The following is a 25,787-nucleotide window of genomic DNA, read 5'->3' on the forward strand; positions in this document are numbered from 1 at the left end:
CTCTTGGTCACAAAGACAGAGGGGACCGTGTCCGATTATAGCCCCCACTGTCCACAGGACTGGCCCTCGCAGAGCCGTCACCATCCTTCCCTGGGGCTGATCTATAGTCCAGGAATGAAGAAGTTCCCCTTTTTAAGGGGGTCACTGAGCTGGTGTGTTATAAGCCTGTGGTTACAGGTGAGCATCTTTCCTGTCAAGGGAAGGAGATCTACCCGGAGTGGATTGGCATGAAGAGCAAAGTACTGGATGATGGAAAACGAGAAAGGGAGAGAAGGGAGGAGGGAAGATTTCAAATGAATCCCCAGATCCAGTCATACTGGAATCTGGACCCACTCCTGAGCTTCCCAATAACACAGCTATTCATTTCACTTTTGGCGGAAGCCAGCCTGAGTATGCTTTCTGTCACGTGCAAATTAAAGAACTCTCCCAAATACCATCAGTGTATACAAGCATGCTTTTGTAAGCCTGCCCACCCAATTCAAAACACATCCAAGCAGTTTCACGGCATGTCTGAAAATCCATGATTGAAATTTAACATAGATTAAAAAAAAAAAAGTTCCATTTTATTCACTTACTTTAATTTTTTCCATAGGTACCTATTTCTTTTGTAATTTCCTTCTTTTAGTGAAAGCATAGTGTTCTTCAGAAACACCTTTGCCTCCAGTTAAGGCAGAGAAGAATCTGTGTTCATCTTTGAGCAGCAGCCACTGAATACCCCACAGGTAGCAATAACTGAAACCGGGAAATTTGCACACGTAGTGCACAATACGCCTCTGGTTCATTTGCTGATTCAGTTCATTGTACAGCGAGCGAGCCATTACAAACTGGAGACTTCCAGAAACATAATTCAGGCCTCCTCTGTATTGGCCGTTTCTGCCAAAATGCTCTTCCTCCATGTAATTGTTACTCTGGGCCCCCAAAAGGCAGGATTTCTTACAAATTCCAGTTTTCTGCTTTATCATTCGAGTAACCCCCAAATTACACTCCATTTTTCTCTCTTTATGCCAACCAAAAAGCAACCAGGTCACCTCCGAGGAATACGCAGCAACATGGCCAGATTCTGTCAGATTAAAATATGAGACAAATTAACCCTCATTAAGAGCCCGCACCTGCAACACTGCCTACCAACTGTGAAAAAGCAACTGGCCGCATCCCTGAGTCCATATTGTCTTCACCCCTCATTAAGCAGCCCCCCTGGATTTCGCTGAGCAGCCACTGCCGGGAGAGGCTGGGCAGCTCCGGCTGGACCCCGTGGAGGGGGTCTCACAGGCAAGTTGGGACCGCTCCAACTATTCTAAGTACATTTGTAAGGAAAATTTGATTTTAGAAACCTATTTTTCTTTTTCCTAGGGAAAAAAAGGTTAACATCTTTAAAGGATGCCAGTAGTGGTCTGGCTTATTCTATGCCTCTAAAAGCCAAAGGTTCTTTAGAGGCTCAGTTTCCTTTCTGATGCCCTTAGCTACTGGGTGCCTCAGGTGGTCACAGAATCATATTCTGCCAAAGTAAAGAAGGGTCTCATTTTTGCCTTAGAATGGAGGGGTTTTTTTTTTTCTTTCCTGCTGAATAAATTCTAAACAAAAGGTAAAACGTTCCTGATGTAATTTCTTTGAGGAAAATAAAACTAATATGAAGGCCCTGTGCCGAGCCCTCTTCTAACCACAGCTCCCCTAACAAGGAGACGGAATGCAAGGTAGTTAGCTGTCCTCCCCCAGGTCACACGGGCTGGCTTCTGAAACCAGGCACATTGGATTCCAGAATCCACACCTGCAATCACATGCTAAAAGGCAGGGGTGCACAAACTATGGCCCACGGGCCAAACCCGGCCTGCTGCCTGTTTCTGTAAACAAAGTTTTATTAGAATACAGCCATGCCATTCACACATGTACTGTCCAGGGCTGCTTTCATGCTACAGCAGGAAAGCTGAGTCGTGGGAGCCAAGACCACATGGCTCACAAAACCAAACCAACCTACTATCTGACCCTTTACCGGAAAAAGTTGGCTGACCCCTAATGCATTATAATACCCTGGTTAATTAGAGAAGTAGAGCTCAGCTCTGTATCACAGGAGACCGAAATCCACAACTGATCATGTCCATTGCAGACAGATACCAAGTGTAGCAGATACCAAGCCCACCTGGCCGCCTTCTGTGCCGTGATGATGGCACAGCCTTATGCAACCATGCCTGCTATTCTGCAGGCTACATTTTGGCCCCTGACATGCAATAAGGCTCCTGCTTACTGGAATCAGGAGGCTGCATGGAGGTCAAAGGTGAGAAGGCCTAGAAGCTCTTTCTGAACCAGGTACACATCTCCTCCCCTTTCCTGTCACTGCTCTCTCTCTCACACACACACAGACACACACACAGACACAGACACACACACACACACACACACACACACACACACCTCTCTCTCTCACACACACACACAGACACACACACACAGACACACACCCCCAGCAGGTGGCGTTAGCAAGGCCCATGCCTTCCATGGGTGAATGGACTCATGGGTGTTCCAAACACTATCTGCCAGCTCTTCAGGGATAGTCTTTTCCTGGGGATGGAGAAGCTTAACCAATGGAGATGCCAAGTGACAAAACTGAAGGAAGGGACAACCCTGGAGGACATGCTTCTCAAAATCTGATTTGAGAGGATACCACCAGAAATAAAGGCCAGTGTCTTAAAGTAGACCATGAAAATGATCAAAATTTCCCAGTCTAATTGTGGCAAAAGCTGACCAATACATGGTTTACATCTGCCCCATTTTTAACTATAGAAGAGAATCGTATACCTTTTCCTCCCAGACCAACGAATTAGATTCTGGAAATTCAGAGATGTTTCATAGAAGAGTTACCCACAAATTCATCTTTCTTTTAGCAGACATCATTGAACACTTACTATGTGCCTATGTTTCAAGTGCACAGGATACAACAGTAGCTGTGCTCAGAGAGTTTCCATTCTAGTTGGGAAGACGTATAAATAAGAAACAAATAAACAAGAATATTTTAGACAGAGGTAGATGCTACGAAGGTTACAATAGCAGAACAGAAAAGGGGTTGGGGAGATGATTTTAGACAAGAAACACGGAGGCATACACCAACTATATGCCAGGAACTGCGCTCACCATTGGGGAAAGGGTGGGGAAATGCTGACCAGAGAGTAAAGGGAAAAATTAAACATCAAATCTACGTAAAGGGCTTTCAGGCAATGCAACAGTTGTACTGAGCCAGACCCACGGGCCATCTTTGATGGTGGCACAACAAATCATTTCCTGGGGAGGCATTTTATCCCCTATGATGTATACTGTTGACTTTGAACAACACAGGTTTGAACTGCGTGGATCCACTTACATGTGGATTTTTTTCAACAGTAAATATTACACTACTACACGGTTCTAGGTTGCTTGAATCTGCAGATGGGGATCTTTGGATTCAGAGGAACCAAGGATACAGAGGGCTTACCAGAATTTATGTGTGGATTTCTGAATGTGTGGAGGATCGATGCCCCTAACTCCCGTGTTGTTAAAGGGTCAACTATATTACCCTTTTATTTATATAGTATACTACATCTGTATTTATACCATTCTTGTTTCAAAAAGATTTTCTGGAAGTGCATCAAAACCTAGGAATGTCATGTAAATGTACAATGATGATGAAATGGTTCATTAAAACGTGGTATCATTAGAAAGGTGTCATGGAAGATTATGTAAAGAAATGGGACAATGTTCCCAATATATTAAACGGAAAAGGTAGTTTCTAGAGCAGTATTTGTCATAGATAACTTCTATATGTCTACCTGACTGGGCCATGGGGTGTCCAAATATTTGGCGAAATGTTATTCTGAGTGGGCCATGAGGGTGTTTTCCAGATAAGTTTACACTTGAACCCATGGACTGAGCAAAGCAGATGGCCCTCCCTGAGGTGGGTGACCCCACCCAGTGCCCTGAAGGCCTGAATACGCAGAAAGGCTGACCTTCCCTAGAATAAGAGGACGCTCCTGCCTGACTGCCATGAGCTGGGGCATCAGTCTTGCCCTGCTCTCAGGTTAGAACTGAAACATCGGCTCTTCCTGGGTCTTGGGGCTGCTGGCTTTGGGACTGGAACTACGTCATCAGCTCTCCTGGGTCTGCAGTCTGGTGACCCAGATCTTGGGACTTCTCAGCCTCCATAATCATGTGAGCCAGAGCCAGTTCCCTGTGTATTCCTCTCCCCTCCCCACATTTGTTCTTGAGAACCCTGACTAATTCAGTATTATATTAGATAACGACATTCTTATTAAAAATGTGTATCTACACAGAAAGAAACTTACCATTACATATTAACTGTGGTTAGAACTGAGTGATGGGATTACAGATGATGGCTATTTTATTTTGTGTGTGTCCCTGCACTTTCCAAATGGTGTTGTCATCAGAGACAGATACATCTTTATGTAGCAAAATACAGGAAATTTCAGGCAAAAGACTGAGTTTTCCAGTCTCCTGGGCAAAGCCATCCACGGGTCCTTGGGAGATGACACAAGCATCTGCCCCTGCCTCGGATCTGTGGACTCACTTCACTCCATCCCTGGTACCCCGGGCCCACTCCCCAAGCAACCTTCTGGGTAAGGCTGCGCTTCCCACATGGTGCTGCCAAGAGGGAGAGAAGCAGGTGAAGACCAGGCATCAGCATTTTGATCCCTTTGGCTCTTGAACTTTTCACTAGAAATGAATAAATTAATAGTCTGGTCCTAGGGCACTGGTGACGGAAGTCTGCCCAGGCTGCGTCCTTCCCTGAGAGATGAACATGGTCACGACAATGGGGACAGTCATGTGTCCGACGCCACCAGGCTAAGGGCTAGCATCTGGACCAAAGAGAGTTACTATATTTGTCCTGATTAAGTCTCTAAATGCATACTTCCCATTCATCGGGCTTTACACAGTAGGAGCTACTCAAGAATCGTCTGCCAAATGGTGACATTTCCTCCTCTCATATCTAAAATGAAACCATTCAAGAGTCTCCAATTCTCGTCTCTTAGACTGGTTCCCAGGCCCATCAAACCACCCTTCAAGCTCACCTTCATTCAATCTTCCATGATCCAAAGTCAAAACTATTAAATACAGGAGAGAAAGAAATACTAAACACTACACTCTCCAACACAGCTTCACATAATAAAAGAATATGACGTGAGTCTTGCAAGAAGCCTATTCAGCCAGTAGACAGGTAGCATCATCCAAGCTTATGGATGAAGACACTGAGGCTCGGAGAGGTGGCTGGTCCAAGGCCAGACAGCTTGTAGATGGCAGAGCCAGGCCTGGCCTTTGTTCTAATGATTTACACCAACCCAAGAGAGCCCTCCATAGGAGCCCACTAGCCCTCATTCCCTTAGCGCATAACACTGTCCCACCCTCAACTGCCCCTCCTGGCCCCCCTCACACCCACATCAACACTGACATCAGCTCTTTGAAGGCATGACATATAAAGTATTTGAGGGACAATTTCAGGCTTTAGAGTTCATTCCTACAGCCCAGGAGTTGCAAACTTACCTAAACAGGTCAGCTAGGTAAATAATGGAAGCAACCAGTTTATGGGAAGAGATTGGTCTTGAGAAACTCAAGAGAGGATGGCTGGCTGGATGGTGAGGTCTCTCTCTCTCTCTCTCTAAATCTACAGTATCAGAGGTCAGCAAAATTTAGCCCATGGGCCAAATTCAGCACACTGTCTATTTTTGTATGGCTCATGAGCTAAGAATGGCTTTTACATTTTTAAATCGCTGTATTTTAAATGGTTATATCAACATCAGCATAATATCCTCCATGTTGCCCCTGGACCCATCAATCCTAAAACAGTTTCTATCTGGCCTTTACAGAAAAACTTTACCAACTCTTACTTTACAATGTCACATGAGCCACCAGAAAAACTGAACATATCCACCTGTGGAACATAATCAATAAACCTATCTGTTTATTAAATGCCTCCAAATCACTCATTGAGAATGTGGTTATTCAATCTGAAAAGGCTTGTGTGACTCCAGCTCTAAGACATTCTGGAAAAGGAGACAGTATGGAGACAATAAGAAGATCAGTGGTTGCCAGAGGGTGAGGAGGGATAACAAGGCAGAGCACAGAAGATGTTTAGGGCAGTAAAAGTGTTCCGTGTGATACTGCAGGATGGGCACACGATACAAATGCCGTTAGGCACTTACCCAGATCTGCAGAATATACACTGAGCGGACCCTCATGTCAACTACTGAGTTTGAATGATAACATCATGACAGTGTAGATTTATTAACTGTAACAAATGTACCCCTCTGGTGTGGGAGGGGGGTTGTTAATAACAGAGGCGGCTATGCCTTTTTGGGGACAGGACATTATGGGAAATCTCCATACCTTCCTCTCAATTTTTCTGTAAACTTAAACTGCTCTTAAAAAATTGTCTTTACACTCCTACATTGTTGGTAGGAATGTAAATTGGTGCAGCCACTATAGAGGACAATATGGAGGTTCCTTAGAAAACTAAAAATAGCATTACCATGTGATCCAGCAATCCCACTCCTAGGCATACATCCAGAGAAAACTGTAATTCGAAAAGACACACGCACCTCAATGTTCACAGCAGCACTATGTACAACAGCTAAGACATGGAAGCAACCTGTCCATCAACACTCCAATGTTCAAAGCAGCACTACTTACAATAGCCAACACATGGAAACAACCTAAATGTCCATCAAAAGGTGAATGGATAAAGAATTTGTGGTGTGTAGATAGATAGATAGTTAGATAGATAGATAGATAGATAGATAGGCAGACAGACAGACACAATGGAATATTACTCAGCCATTAAAAAGAGAATGAAATAATCTCATTTGCAGCAACATGGATGGACCAAGAGATAACCATATTAAGTGAAATACGTCAGACAAAGACAAATATCATATGATATCACTTACATATGGAACTTAGAAAAAAATGATACAAATTCTGTTTACAAACCAAAAAAAGACTCATGGACATAGAAAACAAATTATGATTACCAAAGGGGAAAGGTCAGGGGAGGGATAAATTAGGAGTTTGGAATTAACAGATACACATTACTATACATAAAATAGATAAACAGCAAGGGCCTACTATATAGCACAGGGAACTACATTCAATTTCCTGTGATAACATATAATGGAAAACAATACGAAAAGAAAAAATACATATGTATATATGTATAACTGAATTGCTTTGCTGTATACCTGAAACTAACATTGTAAATCAACTACATTTCAATAAAAAAAATAGTTTAAAAAAAGAGAGAGTGTGTGGCTATTGCTCCACCTGTATAATACGTTTGCACAGCACAATGTCTCTCTGGGACAGCGTCTTAGGTGAACACTAACACAGTGACATCCACTGCTTGGCACACAGGAAACCACACCCCTCTCTCATCCCCTTGGCAAACATTGCTCATTAGTCGTGGCACCATTTCTCACTGAGGCCAGATGTAAGCACAGAATTCTCCTCAACTCAGCCCTTCAGTCACCTCCTATCGATAAATCCATTTTTCAGAGAAGGCAAGCTGCCTGCCATCTTGGGTTACGATCTTGGAGCAGGACTCAGAAATGTTTTGAGCATCTGGATCCTACAATGTGGGCTCATGTCCACATTCGAGGACCAGAGCTGGCTCAATTTTCACAATATTATTTCAGAGGAAGAGGAAAGAGGCTTTCTGTGTTCCACAGCACTTCCCCCAAATCCGGACTTCAGCTCTGATTACTGAGCTGTACTCCGGGTATCTCAGATGTCAGCCCTCAAAGAGTGTTTTTAACTTTAAATCCCTTTCTTTTCCTCCTGCACTTTCTAAACATGGAAACTGCCTCAAGAGAAGCAGAGGCTCACAGGCACCATGGTTCTCTACGTTTTCTCACTACTTCTGGCCTCTCCAAGGCAGAATGAAATAAAAGACTCTCAACACATGTCCATCACCTGTTAGCTTCCAGCTCTCCAGCTCTCTCACACTTCCACTCCCCAGTGACAACCCCGTTCCCTCAGAATCCCGCACAAACCCAATATGCTTCCACACTCCCTCAACCACACACTTTATTACGATCTTAAGGTCAACACCTTTATAAACGTGCCTTTGACTGGCTTTTTCTTAGATAACTTGAGGGCACTTCTCCTTTGCAAGCAATAAAAATATCCTGGCCTGGGATGTTATCAGGATGAAAGTAATTGTGAAGTCCTGAACTGAGCTGTCTGGGGAAGCCAGCATCCCTTATTATGGTTTAATTCTTTGAACAAGGAGGACCTGGCATATGCCTGCCTCATTTCAAAGGGCCTCTCCCTTAAAACATACAAAGTATCAGAAAGTACGTATTTGTTTTTTACCAGCAATTCTTCATTGCATGTTAGTATTTTTCCGCAGACATCACAGGGGAACTTTCCTGCAGGTAAGTGGATATTTTACTGTCCTTACCTTTGTAAGTAACCCTGACAACTTAATTTCCCACGTAGTGTCTTTTTTTTTTTTTGTCCCCAACACCCCACCTCTAACCAGATCTCATGCTCACTGGTTGCTGAAGTGCGAAAGGCTACTCCAGCAGTGCTGAGTTCAGTGCCGACAACCTCAAACATCATGAAAGAAGCGAAGCATATAAGGGAAAGGAGCCTACCTGGTCTGATTGGCGCCTCCTCCATCCAGACTTCCCTGGATCGCGTGTCGGTGGAGAAGAGACCGTCAAAGCCACGCCAGCAGAGAGCAGTCGGGGTGCCGGCGAGTTCTATGTCAACACTGGGAGCTGCGATCCCACTCTTCCAGAAAAATGCCACCTCCAAAGAAGCCACCAGAGTTGGAAGTCATGCTTGCTTGTGACCCTAAAGGACAAGTTGATGAATCTGTTAAGAACACAGACCTCTGCGGCTGAGGCACTGTTTTTTTTCCAGCTATGATCTTAGCCAACTTAGTGACATTCTTTGAGCCAAGACTATTTCACCCCAACTTGGGGGTAAGGAGGAGCGGTTGTGAGGACTAAAGAGACAAGACACATAAAGCACTTAGTTAGCATTCCACAGCTAGAGAGCAGACAGGACTGACTACCAGGGTCCGGCTCCCTTGTAAACAAGAGGGGTAGAACTGATGATCTCCGAGCTTCGTCAGCTCCACATTCCACTGGTCCAGTTACGGAACAGAGAACCAGGGAGCCCAGTGAAAGTAACTTTAATTCCAAGTCCAGCAGATGTGGGTTCCAAAACCGAGACCCGCTTACTCACTATGGCAAGTGACTCCTGTTGAGGAACCCAGGGTCCTTCTAGAGAGCCCTGGGGGCATCTCTTACGCTAACACCCACACATTCACTGACTTACTCCCCACAAGAACCTGACAGCATTGGTACTGTCAGCATCCCCATTTTACAGATGAGAAAACTGAAGCAAAGAGAGAATGTCTTCGCAGGTTGCAAAGGGGGCTGGTGGATAGTAAGAGGAGGAAAGAGAGTGTGTGCCATGAGAAATACAGGAACAGGTGATGAGACAGCCTGGCCAAGGAGTCCCCTTTAGACTGGTTCAGGGAAGGGCTTTCTGAAGGGCACCATCTGAGCTGGAGTCTGGAGGACAGAAGGAGCCAGGCACACAAGGACCTCCGGGTCTCGGGAGGGGACATGATTATGTGAAAAGTCCCAAAGCACAGGGGACTGGGGTCTGAGGCAGTGTGTCTCTAACTTTCTGCGCATCAGAATCACCAGGTCTGGGGCCATCAGGAGCCTTCCAGGACAGAAAGCAAAGTGAGCTTCTCTGCCTTAACTAGAAACAGTAGCATTTCCCCCATTATTTTTAGTTACACTTTCTTGTCTTGGCTACACCCCCAGGAAGGCTTCCCTGCCCTCCATGGGCTGGGTGGGCATCTCGCCTCTGTACGCATCTGGACCCATTCTCGGGCCCTAACAGAGCGGAGTTCAGTGTGACATGCATGACTGTGTGGTTGTCTCTCTGTGAGAAGGAGACCAGATATGTCCCCTTTAAATGCCACTCCAGTGCCCGGGAGAGGGCCTGCCATCCAGTGGGCCACCGAGTGCGCTCCTTACTGAACAACTTAGGTCTTTCATTTCCCCCTTTTCAAGACTAATTCCGGGGCCCTCTGGCTTCCCTTCTCACACTTTAACACATAAGGTTCACTTGGGGATCCTGCTGGGAAGCAGATTCTGACTCATTCAGTCTGGGGTAAGACCCGAGACCCTGCATTTCTAACAAGCTCCTAGGAGATGTCGAGGCTGCTGCTCCGTGGACCACACGACACGATGGCGAGGATTTAGAAAACACAGAACAAAGGAATCTTGCTGAAGCTACATTATACACAGAGGCCCTGGACTCACTTTCTAAAATACTTTTGATAAAGAAACCCAGGACACCGGCTCCAGCTTCTTGACTGATGTTGAAAGAAACCAAATTTAACAACCAGCAAGGGAACTGTACTTTACAAACCTCATTATATTTCCTGTTATTTTAACTATCACTGTAATTAAACTCAAAGATTTACCACATACAACTCATTTGGGCACGCTGGGCATGCTTTGATTTTCAGCAAATTCAACCTACTCCCATGCCCTTGAAATTCATTTGTCAAACAAAGGGATGTCGGACTGTAAATCACAAGAGCCCTTTATTAGGCAAAGCTCCCAAGTTGCCTCTGCCAGGCACTGTTAAGAAACAGACCGTTTTCAGTACATTCTAAAAGGGTGTTGTTCTTACTTTTTTGATCGCTGGTCTCTCTAGTACAGAAAACCCTTAAAATCCACATAGAATCACAGTGCCCTGGATCTGGTGGGGATCTTGTATTTGCTCCAAATCTATCCACTGAGCTAAACTCAGAGAGATGAGTTTCTCTAGGGTCTTTCCTAGGGCCACACAGCAAGGTAGAAGCAGAGCTAGAATGAGTAATTTCTGAAGTCTGAGCCTGAAATACCATTTTTGGTAATGATTCTCAAAGTGTGGTTCACAGCCAACATTGATCCACGAACTCTTTGTTGCCTTTCTGCAATGACAGAAATTGAGAATGAGAATTGAGAAAACTTTATAGCAATTTGACAATGCTGACATCCAAGCATAGGTCCATGGTCCAGTCTCTCTGAACTTTGGGTCTTTCCAGCTCCCTAGCAAATTGTGTGTGGCCCAGGCTCCATCATTATCCATGCACAGTGGGATCATGATGGATTGGAAATTTTCTCGAAGCCTGGTCCGTCACCATGACGACTAGCTTAAGAAGTAATAATCTGTACCGTTAAACCTCTCCCACCAATCACCACAGACCTAGTTTAATTGAAAAGCAGGAAACTGTTATCAGTTGGAAATCTCTAAGAAATGACACTGGCCAACTCCCAGGACAAATCTTCCAAGTGGTAAGGTGGGAACACAACCAGGTAGCTGAGAACATGGGGTCTCGGGAGAGCCAACCTATGGTCCATCCTGGTTCCACCACTTTCCTTCCTATGTGACCTGAGTCCCCCTCCCTGAAGTCTGTAAGCCTGTTTGCTCATCTGTACATTGGGGGCAAGAGTAGTAACCACAGCCTGTAAGATTGTTGTGAAAGTTTAAAAAAAAAAAAATAGACAAAGAAGAATCCTCATCAAATGCCTAGCACACATGTTCCACATGGTAAATATGATTTACCAAGAGTAGGAAGACAGAACCTTGAGCCCATTTGCTTGGACTGCAATCCCAGCATTAGCACCTACTAAACGGATAATATGAGGCAAGCTGTCTACCCTCTCTACTCTTAAAACTGCTTCATCTGCAAATGGGAATTGAAAATGTCACTGCCTCTAGGAGGATAATGTAAGGATTAAATGCAAGAATCCTCATGAAGCATGGAGCATGTGCCCGACACTCAGCAAACACATAGGCACAATCTAAAAGGGCTGTCTCTTCCCATCCCAGCTATTTTGGAAAGAATTTGCCTTGGAGAGAATTCATATATAATAGTTTACCTGTGTAAAGTCCTGGTCTTTGCTTCCATTAGTGGAATTAGAAGTTACAATTAAAAAATAAAAGGCAAAGACAGACCCAGGGGAATCTTGAAAGTGAACCCTTACCTGAGAACAGTGGACAGTGTTACTTAAAAGCAGATTTTTAAGACTTTTTTTTTTAACCACTTCCTGCTGCTTATTCCTTTTAGGGTTTTGAAATATGAGTCCATCTATTTACAAATGAGATTATCTGTAGCGGGGGCTTGCCAAGAATCAAACAACGAGAAGGTACGGCATGACATTAATTTCTCTTCTGATGTGGGCAGGAGGAAGCCATAGGGCATCTCCACATCTGCCAAGAGCCATTTGGCAGCTGCTTCCTTGGGCGGTTTGGACTCGTTCGACTCTGGCCCCACTGGTCAGAGCTGGGCAGACGGAGTCACACATCGCAGGGGGCCCGGCTGTCTCTCCATCACAGAGGTCCTGAGCTCAGGCCTGCAGTGAACCGCGCCGTGTTCCTACTCACACGACTGGGACAAACAATAAAGAAAGACGTTTTGAGGAGTGAGAAACTGAAACCCTCAATTCTGAGCCATGACAGGCGTCTTCTGTGGAAGGGGCAGCAGGAAGCAGAGAACCAACGCATCACTTTCCAAACCAATATGAGCCGGTACCAAAGCAGCAGAGAGACGACTACCCCGGGGCCTCTAGATCACCCTGGAAATAGGTCTAGAAATAACAGGGTTGGAGAGGCAGCAACCTCGGACAAAAGGGAAAAGAAAATGGCCAACGATTTGGTACACAACTTGGACCTCCTTTAATGGGAGTAGTATCCTCAACTCTTGGGGCTGGTGGCCTTCTGGGAAGGCTGCTGAGTGACATGGAAGGAAAAGCAGATTGTTTCCCCAACACTCTCAACAGTCTGGTGAGTAACCTGCCCTCCGTGTGGACCAGAAGAGAACACGAAATGAGCTCCAGGGTGATAATGCACCCTGTGTTCTGCCGTGATCATGGTGGAGTTCAGAACTGCATGTCCCAACACCACAGGCACCAGCCACGTGTGGCTATTTAAATTCACTTCCTTGGTTACTAGCCACACTTCATGGGCTCAATGGCCCCATGAGATTAGTGGCTACCATACTGGACAGTGCTGACATGGAACAATTTCCACCATCCCAGAAAGTTCTTTCTGTGACACAGCACTGGTCTAGAGGTAACAGAGTAGACTGTTTACAAAAGCCAATGAGTGAGGAAGACAAAGAAAAAAGAATACTCACAGCTGGTAACGGTGTGATAAAATGCCACTGTTACACTCTACTGTTGAGAACATAAATTTGGTACATTTCTAGAGGGTAACTTGACAATATAGATCAAGAACCTTAAAAACAATCAATATTCTTCAGCCCAGTATTTCTGCAGAGAGGATTGTATCCAAAGGCAGTAACGAAAGATGTGGTCCAGAAACTTATGCCTTTTTCATTCAAGCTATCTGATGAACAATTACTTGGTACAGAACAAAGTCAGAAATCATGTGAATATATAAGAGCAGGAGAATAAAAAATAATTTTCATCATATGATGGAATATAATGCTGCTAAAAAAAATTGAGCTTAAGACCAATGAAATGGGGGAATAACTGACACATAGTAAAGGAAAAGCAGAACCAAGTAATGTCTAAGTATCATTACTCTATTTTTTTTTAATTATGTATGAAAATATAATGAAAGAAAATACACTGAATTATCTCTAGATGATGAAATTACAAGATACAAATTTTTTTTCTTCACATTTCCCTGGAAAATAACACTGTATTTAACATTGACTGAGTGCTCACTATTAGATGGACACAGTTCAAAGAGGCTTACCTGTGCTCACAGCTTTAATCTTCCCAGCACTGTATAGGGGTAGATTCTACCCCCATAATATAGACGGGAAACAGAAACAAAATGCTGAGGGAAGTCCCCTTAGGTCACACAGCCATGGGTACAAGAGCCAGGATTTGAAAGCAGACCCTTGGCTTCAGCATCCAGGGTCTCAGACTTCAAGCTGAAACCATAAGCTCAACTTACAGAAGAGGATACTGAGTGAGGAAGTGCAGGTTAGTCTACGCAGGGCGTGCAGCTAACAACCAGCAGGGTCAAAATCTGAGCAGAGGCTCATAGGTTGCTGTTGCCAGCCTCAAAAAAAAAAAAAAGAAAGAAGAAGAAGAAGAAGGTCCAAACCAGAAATTCAACTGACATTCCAGAATGTACAAGACTCACATACGCCCTGTTAAAAAGATGCAGTTTGCCCTGAAAGCTTAACATGTAGGCCCATCACACTAAGCCCCTCACAGGGATTATCTCATTTAATCGTCAGAACCACTCGCCATTATTCTCCCATCTTAGAGATGAAGCAGTTGAAGCTCAGAAAGCTAACTGTCCAAGGCCACAGGGCTGTGATATGAAAACCCAAGATTCTCACTTAGGCTGTGGACTCCAGTGCCCTCGTTCTATACAAGGTCATAAAATGACCATATAATTTATGTTCCAACAGGAACTTTTGAGAGTGAAAGGGGAACTACTAATAATTATTCTAGGACGATAGGTGTGAACTGTGACTGTCGCAGGCAGCCCCGCGCCACCAAGACACACGGCCTCTCCGCAATGTTCTCTAGCAGGAAGATCCATGAGGTGGGCCTTTGGACCAGCCGGGAGCCCCCAGGACGGGCTGCAAGGACAACACTGCTGTAAATTCCCTGGTATTTTGACAGGACAAATTACAGAAGCTTGTTTCTTGGTGCTCCCAAGATAGATACCAGCCTGCGACTGCCCAAACCAGCACTGTGCCCTGATTCGGGTACCCCAGAGCAGAATGAATGATAAACTCAGGCCCTTTTCATTGCATGGGATGGGGTGGAAGGTTCCACCTTCAGCAGCTGGGATCTGTTATTCTTGTCAATGAGAACAAAGACAAGACGGGGTGGCTTTCGCCCACTTCCCAGCCCCGTGGCTGGCTGTAATTCATCATCACACGGCTCCCTGCACTGCTCCCCACACATTACTTAGAGGAGGCAGCCAGCAGTGGGAGGAGAGATCCTGCTCATCTACAGATCAGATTTGCTGCACTGCCCGCCGGGCTGCACCCTGCAGAATGCACCCACTGCTGGATGGAGCCCCACACCCATCCACCGACACATCACCAGGGGTCAGCGAGGATGGGGTGACCCAGAAGTGAACCAGCCCCGCGATCCATTAAACAGCCGCCTTGAAACTACCACACCAGCCAACTAATGGGGCTTGGGGCCATCATCAGTTCACTGGAAAATGACATCTTCCTGGAGGCTGAAATTGGCTTCTCCATCATTCTGAGAACAGAGGCTTGAAGGAGGGCCAGACACCTGGGCCTGGAGGCACCTGTCTTGCCACACCAAATCACAGAGCAGTGTTTACAGGGGTGACAAATGAGGACAAAGGAGGCAGAATGCCTAACTCTGCCATCATCTTGCTATGTGTCCTGGGACAGGTCTCTTAAATTCTGTCTCAGCTCCCTCATCTATGAACTGAGTAAAATGACTGAAAACTCACCTACAAGTTTTTGTGAAGATTAAATCAGATAATACATGAAAAGTACCAAGCACATCACCTGACTCATAGTAAGAGCTCAATAAATGTTAGCAGTGACAAAGAAAAAATTATTATAGCAACAGTAATAAAAAATTATATATACAATTATAACAATTAGCACATGTTGGTTTAACTAGTATGTAGTACATTACTAAAAGTATAATATATATTTTCAGTATTATATTATATCTCACATGAGAAATACCAGCTATATGTTTCCTAAAATCAAGGACACAGAATGGAATGAAACAGAACAGAATTATAGTGAAAATATACCCAGAATGAAGCTGTGGATTTTTAGGTCAAAGATCAAGGTCAAAGCATCACTCATGCAGGAAAAAAAAAAAAAAAACCTTCAGATTTTAAGACTGAACGTCACCCTTTGACCTTGGCCAAGTTTGGGGGCAAGGCATGGTGGGGAATGGAATCAAGGCTCCAGAGCCGTGTCTGGATGAACACTGAGAGTCAGCAGAAGCCTACTTCGGATCCCAAATCCCAGCTGAGAATGGAGAGGCAGAAAAGAACCTAAGTACCACAGATGGGCAAAACTGGTTCTGTCTCACTGAGAGCCGTCACCTACTGTCTTCATAAACATTTAATTCTTCTTTTGTCTGGGGCAGAGCTTTGGGAAATTTTTTTCAGCAATAAAAGGGAGTGAGTGGTTTGGGAACTGTTAATAAAACATAGAAACAGCAATAGTCCAAATATTTACCTTCCCCTCTCTTCTTCCCCAGGGATGCCACAGAGTTAAAGGGTGAGAACTTCAAGGAGAACTGTTCCCTTCTGTCCCTGATAGCTCTTTAAATGTCACCTGGTTCCTGGCCTTAATGATTTCACCTTATATTGGGTGACTGTTTCACTTGTCCTCCTCTCTCCTGCAAATTCAATGAGATTTCCTGCTAGGTTGACTAGGAGGCTAGTGCAATTCACACAAGACTCTTGAAAATCTGGAGCTGGGGGAAAAAAAAAGGTGGCGGGAGGGTCCCATGAATCACTGCCCACCCACACAAAATCAATACCACGGAGGTGGTTACAGGATGGAGAGCCACTTCCCCTCCCGAGAGGGAGGCAGTCGTTACCGTTGCAGCTAATATAACATGCGAATGACAACTTAGTAAAATCCAGAGACTTGATGACTTCCAGCCATCATTCAAGGCATGGGGCTATAATTCACCATATTACTGCCGACAGTTCAATACTCTGTTCCAATTTCTCCTCGGTCCTTCTGCATCTGCATCTTCCAGCCCTCCCCGACCCTGCATTCTATCTGCAACTCTCTGATTCTGTTTCTAAATTTCTTTTTGTGGTGGAATGGATGGAGCATGGTAAGTGACATTTGCGTCAGTGCTGACCACAACAGACAACTCCTCAATTGCAGGTCTCTTTGAGATCTCCCCTTCCCTTCCCTCTTTGCCTTCAAACCCATCGCTTTATAAGCAAAGTCTAGGTTTCCCTAAAGCAGGTTTCCCCAACCAGTGCCAGGCAGACAACATAAGTGGGTGAAGGGAGTCCGGTGAGGATCCCTGCTTTAAGAAGCCCCACCAGAAGCATGGTTTTCTCACCCTTTCCCACCAGTGAGCATCCGGCCCTCAGGAGCCACTCTAAGTACAGGCGCATCTAGTCTGTGTCGTCAGCCTCCTCCACCTGCTTCCCATGTCATTTATCACAAAAAACAACTCAACTGGGACTCTTTTCAGGTCACCCAAAGAGCAAGTGATTGGTACTTACTGCGAAACCTCTAAACCTCAAAAACCAAGGACTTTGCCAGCCCTTACAATTAGAGGAATGGAGATTTGAACAGCAGCCAATAAATTTCCCTGCATTATTGATTTTCACTAAGTGTGTGACACATTGTATTTTCTCGAATCGAGGGGAGACACTTGTTTTCTTAGCAGAGGCTCAATCGATGTCTCTTCTGCATCACTCAAAGGGCAGCAGGGAGTCTGTGCTGCAGGGGACAAGACTCACTCAACAAAAACACCCAGAGTTTTTGACATCCAGTTCTGGCTTTTAGAAAAGCTAACGTCCCGACTCCACCTAGAGAAATTCCAAAATAAATTTCCTCCCACCTCCAGATCACCCCTTTGCTTATTCTTTTTAAACATACTCTCTACCAAAAAGATTAAGTGTTGTCCATGGACCATTTCACCACCTTAAGGGCAAGACAATCAAGAGAGTGAAATTCTTAAGAATGGATTTATTTGTGACTCTTCCTTCTTGATTCACCGCCTATTAACTCTCTCCAGAAATGGCAAGAAATCCTTTGAAATAGTAAGCCCGGAATAGACAACACACTCATGTGGAGAAGCCAATCAACCTCAGATAGGGCAGGTATGTTGACAAGAGGCACATCCTGGGGTGATGCAAGTACACTAAGAAATGGCTAAGAATTGGAACATTGAAAAAATGTCACTAATGGCCGATTGCCACCCTCCACCCCATCCCCACACATCTAAATCCCCCAGGGTGGCATGATCCTCCTTGAAAAGAGACTGATTTGATCCAAAGTTTCAGAAAGGATTCATCATGTGACACTGTCCAAAGAACTTTCTGTCCTGAATGAATAATCCGTATACTTGTGCTATTCAATATGATACCCAGTATTAACAGCCATTCATGCTGCAAAGCATTGGGAATACGGCAAGTGCCAAGGCGACTTCTAAGCTGAACTTTAACTCTTTACATTGAAAGTGAATTTTAAATTGTATTTAATTTTAATTAAGGTAGATTTAAATGGCCCCAGTGGCTAGTGCTTACCATAGTGGACAGTGCAGACTAACAATAACAAAGTGCTTACATATTTAGAAATTTTCCCACCCAAGCCTCTTTTCAATTAGAATAAAATCATCAAGAGAAAGGGGTTAAGAGCAGTTGTCAGCACCTACTGATGTGTCCAAAATGACTAGCAGCGGTTGACAGTGGAAAACCCACATTTTAATCACCTAAAAATACTGCCGTGCTAAATTTGGTGCTCAGGGCATTCCCACAAGACAGGCAATTTTTGGTATTTTAGTGTGGCCAGCAATGCAAACTGGTCCCTCTCTAGTAATTGAGTCAGGAAGAGATCCAAGTTTGCTAAGCCTTGCCCGACTTTATCTTCCTGCTGGGGTCAAGGGCTGCTAGAAAAGATTGATGAGTTCTCGTGTCCAGAGCCAGTGCAAGTTTCTGGAGGAAGCTAGCATCATCTGATGGCAGCGTCCACCTTCCACTGACTAAAAAAAAACAACACAAATCTGGCGAATGCAGCTAAATTCTGTCTCCTCATACTCCTCCTCTGCGCAGCGGGCCCACCTTGGGAACTTCCAGCTCAGACAACGAATAAATAGGTGGTCAAAGGTGCTGGTTCACCTTGCTCTTCTCCTCAAATGCTTATGCTGATGATGATGAGCAAAGCCAATTTTTCTCACATTTCTATCCAATAAACAAAGAAAAAATTTGCTTAATCATTCGCTTAGATCTGGGTACCTTGGTCCTGGTTCCCAGGAATTCTCAAACCCCAAATAATTGTTGCTTTATCTCCTTACTTCTTCTTGATAGCTCCTTAATAGTTTTCTTCAAAACCAACTCTTACATTTTAAGCTAAATTGATTTGTATGAATGACTTCAAACCACGATACAAAGGAAAGCACAGAGGTATGATGTCTGGTTACAGATCTTCTCCTACATTATTACATTTTTTAAGGATAAACACACACACATATGCCTAACACCCTCTCACTGATACAAAGTAAGAGTGGCTACATTTTGGACTACCCTGCCAATTATCCTGGAATTCAAAAAGCACAATTATTTCCCACACCTCATCTCAGTATCATGAGGAATTGCACACTTTGCATCATTTTGTATGAGGAGAAAATATTGCAGCTGCAAACAGATTAGGGAGTTGCACTGACTATGAAAACCTTCCATGTATAAGGAGGAAAAAAAAATAACCACAACTTCAGACAGAGATCTGCCTGCTCTGATCACCAGATTTTCCATCTGACCCTTCTCGACTTGACCTCCCTGCTCCACAGCACAGACTGTCCTCTCAGCCTTTTCTTCTGCAGGAAGCTGAACCTTTTAGGGGCCATTTAAGCTCCCGGGAAGATCTCACTTCGGCCTAGGATATGTCATTCCGGACGCAGGATGCCCTTGACTTAGAGCCTGCTCTGCCCTCCGCAATGCTAATAGCCTGTCTGTGCAGCCGCCCCTCACAGGCCATCATCGCCGATGGCCTCCCTGCCTCATTTTACTACTCTTCCAGAAACAATTAATTGAGATTAGCCTATAAACCGTCCATATAAAACAGGCACTTACCGATTACTGACACTTGCACAGCTCCACCCCTCTGTAAGGGAACCGTGCTGTGAAGGATTCCAAGCCCCTCAATCTCCCTGCCAGATGCAGATGCGGTGCTGGTCTGCCCCGGCCTCTTCACCCCCGTCTGAGCTACGCTGTGCCGGGCAGTCAGTGAGCAGTCACCCAGCTCAAGAGACGACACGCCGGGCACACAGCCTCCAGAGAAGCCAACTGTAGCTCAGCAGTCTGGAAGAGTCTACTGTCCATTCGCCTGGAGTTGATGGTGTCTTGTAGTGACAGTCGAGAACAGAGTAGGTTCCTATAGCCCATAATTCGGAGGTTTCATTCATTCATTTGATAAATATATCTACGGCCCTTCTACCTGGCAAGCACCTGAAACAGCTGTGAACAAAGTGGACAAGGTCCCTGCCCTCATGAAAACGATTTCTAGAGACAAATGATATAGAAGCGATCACATAAATCAGTAAGATACTAAAACAGGGTCAAGCAGATAGGAGCGCATGAACTGGGGGACCGGAAAGGACTTATTTAAGTGATGGCACCACCATTAGCTGTTAACAGCATGGCCAAGGCAGGCCTGTGGGAGGAAGGGACTCTGCAGCTGAGGCGGGCAGGGTAAAAGGAGACAGCAGTGCTGGGAGTTGGGGGTGGGCATCGCAGCCGGAGGACAGGAGCCAGGCCCTGGGACAGGGCAGGGCTTGGTGCATCAGAGGAAAAAAAGGAAGAGTGTGTGCTGGCCCGCGGGTGAGATGTGGAAACGGCAGCGTGAGGTGGTGGACCCCGGAGGGAGCAGGTCTGGCGGGCTTTGGAGGTGTGGTACAGAGTCAGGACTTTCTCCTAAGCACAGTGGAAGAGTAAGTGAGGGGTTTTAAGCAGAGAAATGCTGTGAGATAATCTGATTTGTATCTTGGGCTCTGCTGATGAGCAGCGAATGTGTTATAGGACATAAGACAGGCAGCAGAGAAACGGGATTTAAGCCAAGCCAGTGGTTCTCACCTCTGGCTGCGGACGAGAATGACACACAGAGCATTTTTTAAATAATAATACCCTGGCCCCACCCACGGAGACCAATTCAGGTGCTGTGGGGTGGAGCCCAGGGATCAATATTTTTTAAAGTTCCCTAATTCTAATGCACAGTTAAGGATCAGAACCACAGCTCTAGAGGAGACGCTGTGACACTGTAGAAGTCTGCCCAGTGGTTCTCCAGATGTGCTCTCGGAACCAGAAGCATCACCTGGCGGCTTGTTAGAAATGCAAATTCTTGAATCCCACCCCAGACCTAGTGAATTAAAAACTTGGGGTGGCAGTAGCGCCTGGCAATCAGTTTTAACAAGCCTTCCAGGTGATTCTGAAGCCTCTAATATTTAAGAACCTCTGGGCTACAAGGGATCATTCTAAAAATGTCAAAATATTTCAGGGCCAGAATTCCCAGTACTGGGAAAAATGGATAAATCTGCCCTAGGAAGTGATACTCTTTACAGAGGATCACAGAATTAAAACATAGTGATCCTCTTGTAAATGGGGAGCAACTGTAAGACATCAAGTTTTCACCCCCAGAATGTGTGCTTAGAATGGCTTTCCCAACAGTGGTACTGAATCTCCTTTGAACCTCTCACGCTCACGGCAAGATGGCTGGTTAATCGTCACATATCAAGGCGTTGCTTTCCCAGAGGGCCTTACTCTTACAAGATGCTTTCACACACATCATCTAATTTGTACACAGCAACAACTCCACAGGTAGCTTCTATTTCCATTTCACAGGTAGGGAAACTAAGATTCAGAGAGTCTGAGTCACTTGTTGAAGATCACAAAGATACAAATGGATTCTGTGGCTACCTGAAGCCTCCTACCACACATTTTTTTCCCCATCTACATGACGCTGAGCCCCCAGATTCAGATCAGATTTATGTGAGCTAAGCAAAAGTAGTATTTGAAACGACTACTTAAAAATGTTGAAGAGTGAACTGGGATCCAAAGCCTGGCTTCTAGCCAAACTGGTGGGCCACCGGCAGTGCACTCCAAGGACAGACATCTATCCGTGCAGAGGGAGACAGGCCTGCAGGCCTCCCAGGCAGGGGAGGAGGAGACAGAGCCATGGATAGCAATCCTTGGGTCAGCCCAGACTGAGGTCAGGTTCTCTCCTGCTTCCTGCAGAGCTGTGGTTCTCAGCCCCAGCAGCACACTGGTCCCCTGGGGAACTTACAAACAACAGCATCAGGACTCACCACATGAAATGCCAAATTTCAAAGCTCTGGGCTGGGATCTGGACAAAAGCATCTATCAAAAGCTGCATGGGTGACTCCACTGTGCAGCCAGAGGTGAGACCCACAGCTGCAGACAGAGGGATAGCAGGGAAGAAACGCAAGGGCTGTTTTCCAGAAGATTATCATGAAGCTCTGGACACACACAAGCTCACTCATTCCCTGGAGGGAACTGAGAGGGAGCCCTTCACCCACCACCCCAGGCCGGCCTTAGGACCCTGTGGCCTTAGGCAGGCAGCGATGGGGAAATTAACATGCAAAGGAAGCAGCAAAGGGACGCTGGAGCACAGTGGCAGCAGCATCAGTGCAGCTGGACCAAGCTGGTGCCGTGGAGGCATGGCCATGCAGCTTCAGGGCAGTGGGATGCCATGAAAAATAGAGGAGATGTGTTTTGAGTACTCGCAAGACAGCCCTGGGGTCCCCCAGAATTAGCCACTGGGGCTTGTGTGGGAGGGAGCCCACAGATGAAGGTCATTGACATTTGGTTAGCAATGGTGTTCTGTTGTGCAAATACCATGAATGCACTCAAAGCTGTATTTCTGCAAGTCCCGTCCAATCACTGGGCTTGCTTCTACCTTCATCAGCTCCCAGTCTCCGCTGCAGGACAACAAGAGCATAAAACTCCCCCTGACAACAAGGACGAGGTAATCAGTCCCCCAGTGCATGGCCTGTGGGGATGGCAGAGAACCAGGCATCCTGGCGAGCCCCGCCTCCAAACAGAACTAGCAACAGAAACCCTGCTGAAAGCCACAGCCCTCCACAAGTTCCTCCCCTTGGAAACTTGTTTTTCTTAATTGCAGGGGGAGTCCATCAGGAGAGGCATTCCTGGTGCTAAATGCCTTGACTGAGGCTGGCAAGAACAGCCGCTCTCCACTGAAGGATTAGCTGAAGGCCTGTGACTCGAGATGAAATCAGAGGTGCTAATGAGAAACCTCCGGGAAGTGCAGGTTGCCCTGGAATCAGGTAATAGACGCTGCCTTTATCGTGTGCGCAGCCTTTATCGTGGCTAAATGCAGAAAAGGAACCCCAGGGCACTTCTCCATGTAATTATACTCTCATCCCAAACCCTGTTACTAAGGGAACATGAACTTGACTGCAGTGCTCACCACCAGTTTTCATTTTACTGCACAAGCGAACTCATATTCCACCAGGAAGATGAAAGATTTCAGGTTCCGAGGCTGTCAGACATTTCCACTTAAGAATTTAGCGAGGCTCCTAAATCATGACTGAGCCACAGCCTCCAACAGCTCTCCCCTCATTTGCAGGCTTTCTAATATTTCCCTTGCTCTTTGGGTATCTCGGCGCAACCACGCTCATGGAAACAATTCAGTGGGGTCCTGGGGAGGCAGGGGCCTAGAGGGTTACATTTCAACACTCAGCTTCTTATCACGGAGAAACACCCTTCCTTAGAGATGCCCTGGGTTCCAGATTTGCTCGTTTCTCCCTCAGCAGAGCCAGGGGCACCTGAACAGGACTAAAGAATTAGAAATTTGGCTATAGCTCCTTCTTTAATCTCTGTTCCAGTCAAGGATGAGCCAAGGGCAAGATAAATGCTAATCAAACATTAGGATTGACCATCAACATGCAAAGACCAAAGAATCATTTTTATCAATGCTCAGAAGTCCAGTCTCCGTCGAACCGCCCATCCACTGGCCCTACGTAATCATCCACCAGGTAATCCCAGCTAGAGGCCTTGAGGTTTTACCTAAACTCCTCCATCTTCCACAACTCTCCCCACCAATCTAGCCAATAAGCAAATCCTTCCCTGAAAGCTGCCCACGAGGTTTCTCTTACATAACCCTATTCTCTCTAACCTCAGTGCCTGTGCCTTGGTTGTTCAACAAATATTTCAGGAGGTGCTACTATGGACCAGGCCTACGTGCTAAGATCACAGGCCATGTGCTTTCATGGAAAAGAAACGTTAAACAAATAAGTATGCAAATAGTTGTTTAATAACAAATATCGTTAAGTACCACCCCAAAGGTGCTATTTAACTTGGGAGTGGGTGTAACTGTCTTTGATGTTCAACTGTTGAAACAGATGATTACTGCATCTTTAGAACATCTGGCTAAGTCCAGCTTCTGGTACAGCCAAGGAGGTGCCTACAGAGCCCAGGGGTCCCACACATGATAGCTCTACACTCTGGACAAAATACACACACACACAAACACCCGAAGGTACTAGAGCGTGAACAAAAGAAGACATTCTGAAGGGCAGTCAAAACCTTGAAGAAAGGCATACAATGAGTTACCTGTCTCTATAGCTTGAAGCCTGAAGGCAGACTGAAGCCAGCTCCATATGGGGTGACTGAACCTCTGCAAGACACTCCAGTCTTTCTGACCTAAAGACCAAGAGGGTAGAGTCTGGGTCAACCACTGCCACTAGAGAGAAGGAGAGAGAGAGAGAAAGCCAAAGGGAGAGAACTCTAATTTCTACATATGATCTCTGCCCCAGTGTCTGGCAGACTTCAAAGCAGTTCAGCTAAAGTTAAAAGAACTTCTGCTGCTCAAAAATCATAGTTTACCATTTGAGTTTAACCAAGTCCACTGCCTGATAAAACAAACACATCAATACTCTTCAGAGGGATAACGTGGACTTCAGAGTTGCTACAATTTAACTCACAATATTGTGGCTACAATCCAAAAATACTCCATGTTCAAAGAACCAAAATCTGTGACAAAGTTACAAGACTAGAGACCATAAATAGAGACTGATTCTAAAATGATCCAATGTTGGCTTTTGAAACAGCTGCTCCAACTAATGTTTAATAAAGCAAACTTTAAAATTTCTCATGGTGAAAGAGAAGAGAAATAGAAACTATGAAAAAAGGCCCCAATGGAAACTTTCAAACTGAAAATTTAAATATCTGAAATTTAAGTCAGAGGATGAGCTTAGCAGAAGAATGGAGATGACAGAAAAAAAATAAAGTAAAATTGAAGCTAAACAAATAGAAGTTACCAAATCTAATACAAAAGAAAGAAAAGATTGAGAAAAACATACAGAGCATCAGAGAACTTTGGGGTGATATATGGACTAGCTTTTATATAACTGTTGTCCTATAAGGAAGAGAGAAGAGCAGAAAAATATTTGAATATATAAAATCCAAGATTTCTACAATTTAGTAAAAAAAAAAAAACCTCACATTTATAGATTTACAAAAGTCACCCAACCTCAAGCAGAATAAAGGTAAAGAAAATCATGCCTAGCAAATCATAGCCAAATGGATGAAAGCTAAAAGTAAACAAAAAATCTTAGAAGCAGCTACAGAAAAATGAGAAGTTAAATTCAAGGGAGCAATCATTTAAATCATCACAGACTTCTGATCAGAAACTGTGGAGACCAGAAGATAGGGAACAACATCTGTAAAGTCCTGAAGAGAAACGTCACGTTGAGGGAATTCTATACGACACTAAAATGTCCTTCAGAAGGAAAGCAAAACTAAAAACATTTTCAGATGAAAGAAAAGTAAAAGAATTGGTCACTATCAGACCTGAACTCAAAGAAATGTTAAAAGATTTTTCAGATTAAAGGAAAATTAACTTTGCAAAATCAAAATGGAATTTTATTTCTAAAATTGTCAATGATTCCTAAAATTGTCTAACAATTGCATTTCTAGAGGTTTGAGGTATTAATGTTTACCAAAAGACGACTTTAAATGGTTGAATAACACCACTCTAAATAGGCGTCATCAGGCTAGACTGAAAT

General features: G+C 44.9%; 1 long non-coding RNA gene across 1 annotated transcript in view; it reads right to left on the reverse strand.

Annotated features, from left to right (window-relative positions):
- LOC116657074 overlaps nt 1–25,787 on the reverse strand; it is a 195,312-nt gene that overhangs the window by 57,936 nt on the left and 111,589 nt on the right. Inside the window, exon 2 of the long non-coding RNA XR_004312008.1 lies at nt 8,631–8,832. This is a non-coding gene — a long non-coding RNA (uncharacterized LOC116657074). The remainder of the gene's footprint in view (nt 1–8,630; nt 8,833–25,787) is intronic.

This window comes from Camelus ferus, chromosome 17, assembly GCF_009834535.1.
Source record: "Camelus ferus isolate YT-003-E chromosome 17, BCGSAC_Cfer_1.0, whole genome shotgun sequence".
Taxonomy (NCBI): Eukaryota; Metazoa; Chordata; class Mammalia; order Artiodactyla; family Camelidae; genus Camelus; species Camelus ferus.